The following is a 3,114-nucleotide window of genomic DNA, read 5'->3' as shown; positions in this document are numbered from 1 at the left end:
ATGTATGTAGAATATAAAGTTTGGAGCAAAAGAATAAAAAAAATTGTAAAACATAAAGTTGAGGACAACCTACAATTGCTTGCAGAATTAAAACAATTTTTCGAATTGATTGCAAGTGTTGTATCCCTGTTTGAGGCTTAGACCATCAAACAATCATGGTAATAATTGGGAGTGTTGGAGATACTTACTCCAGATAACTACCAATTTACTAATAGTTTTTGGTAGTTTACATAAATTCTAAATTTAAGAAGCGTTCATTATGTATGTGTGAGCTAAGATTAACATATTTATTATTAGTACTTTTGAATATATTTAATAATGTATCCTAAATCAATTCTAATTAGAAAAATACAACTTTATTATATTATATTATGTGTTATTGCTTAATAATATTGTAAATATTTAAATTTATTTTTCTCATATATATTTTCAAAATTATTGAAACTCATTTGAAATAATGTCTCATTTAAAATAATATATCATAAATCATATGTATTTTATAAAATTATTCAAACTCATTTGAAATAATGCCTCATTTAAAATAATATCTCATAAATAATATATTCTTAATGTAGTTCTCATTTCAATATCAAAAAATTCATATTTTTTTCTAAATAGCAAAAGATAAGAATTATCAAAGAAATCGATACTCATGAAAACTTAATCACCTTTTAAAAACAACTCAAATAAAACAAAAACAAACCTTTAAAAAAAAAAAAAAACTATTTTTTTCTTATCTAAATGCAAACTCTTTTTTAAGTTCATCTTAATTAATACATCTCAACTTGCTTCCAATTAAAAGGAAAATTCATTCGTAGGTCCCAAGAGGGAGAGAAGATGCAGCGGCCATGGGACGTTCGAGTGGAGGGCTGGGAGTCTTGTGGAGGACTTGCGATCCAATTCGCAAAAGAAAGGTGAGAAGTGAGAGTATCGAATGAGGGGTATTTATTTATTAGGTTTATGATAATTAAGTTAAAAAGTTTATTTTACAAGGTATTTGTTTATTATCAAAATTGAAATTTTGTTATTTTGTAAAATGAAATAAATTTATTTAATAATTTAAAATATATTTATTTTTATAAATAAAAAATATAATAATTTAATTAAATATATTTTATTTAGAAATATTTTTATAAATAAAAATAAAATCATAATAATGAATCTTATTCATATAAAAAGTATTTATTTATTATCAAAATTGAAATTGTGTTATTTTGTAAAATGTAAACAAATTTATTTAATAATTTAAAATATATTTATTTTTATAAATAAAAAATATAATAATTTAATTAAATATATTTTATTTAAAAATATTTATTATAAATAAAGATAAAATCATTCATAAAAAATTTAATAATTTAAAATATATTTATTTTTATAAATAAAAAATCTAATAATTTAATTAAATATATTTTATTTAAAAATATTTATTATAAATAAAGATAAAATCATCCATAATTTTTTATGAATCTTATTCATATAACTCGTAGAGCGAAGTCATGCAATTAAAGGTGTTTTGGTAGACTCTGCTTTTGTGGCACTCTATTATATATCTCATTCATCACGAATGACTTATAAGTGGAATCATGCAGTTGAGGGTGATTTTTGTACACTTCACTTGTAAGACCCTTCATTACATTTAATATTATTTGTTAAATTATGTTACATTGTACTGGTTTGAATTTTTAATGTTAATAATTAAATTAATGTTTATAATATAATAAAAGTTATTGGGTGATAATGTTACTAGTTTTGGTTTTTATACATTTTTATTATTTGATTTTTGTTTATTATGCAAGAATAACATAGACTTATGTGTAAACATAATATTTTTAAGAGATTTGTATTTAAAAAGTTTTTTTACAAATTAAAATAAATATATATTATTGATAATAATAATCATTTCAATTTAAGAAAAGAATATATATATATATATATATATATATATATATATATATATATATATTATTTTATTGATTGTTAAGTTAAAACTCATAATTATACAATTTAAAATAAAATGCATAATATATATATATATATATATATATATATATATATATATATATATATATACTCTTTTCCTTAAAATATAATCAATTATATATATATATATATATATATATATATATATATATATATATATATATATATATACTCTTCCTTAAAATAGTATATTATTTATAAAAATTAAATAATATTTTATATTATATTGATGGAATATTATTAAGAAATTTTTTATTAATTATCACATTTACATCAACATATTTATATAAAATATTAAATAAATTACATTAACATATTTATTAAATTATTTAAATATTGATTATTAATAAAATTTTAATTATAATTGATTTTTAAACTTGACTTTCAATTGCCTGTTAACTTAATATAATTTATCACTGTGAAAAAAAATATAAGCATCAAAATCACTTCAACTTATTTGTAATTTACAAAATGTCACACTTGTTAAAACATTTTAAAACTTAATAATCATATAAAGTTAATGGAACAATACTTTCAATCACTACTTTAAACACTATAAAAACAAGCAACATTACTATAACATCATATAAAAAAATAAATTGATTTCAAATCCACACTTCCATATTTTAAGAGTTTCTACTAAAATTATATGTGAAGTGTGTCTATAAATAATGTTCTGATACAAATTTCCTCTCGTATAAATGAATTTCTTTATTATTTATGTTTTACATTTATTTCTAAATTATTTTTGTCTACAAATTATATATATAATATTATATATATATATATATATATATATATATAAATATAAATATAAAGTTTTATTATTAATTATAATTTATTTTTAGATTTAAATTTATGTGTTTTTCTTTTTCCATAATTTTTGTGTTTTATGAAGGGTATATGAAGAATATCTTTAATATTCTTGTTTTTGTGTTTAATGTATTATTTGATATTTTGTAATAATATATTTTAAGACTAAATTAATTTTAATATTAAATATAAAAACAATATATTAAATGTCTTCCAACAAACTATTAAATTGAATAATAATAACTTGCCTAAAATCTTATAACAAAACATTAAAATAAATTAACCTAGATCCATTTAACTCTGGATCTATCATGTGCT

This window comes from Pinus tabuliformis, chromosome 6 (genome assembly GCF_031772625.1).
Source record: "Pinus tabuliformis cultivar Carrire ecotype Pingquan chromosome 6, CPIR1, whole genome shotgun sequence".
Taxonomy (NCBI): Eukaryota; Viridiplantae; Streptophyta; class Pinopsida; order Pinales; family Pinaceae; genus Pinus; species Pinus tabuliformis.
This window is presented reverse-complemented; position numbering follows the sequence as displayed.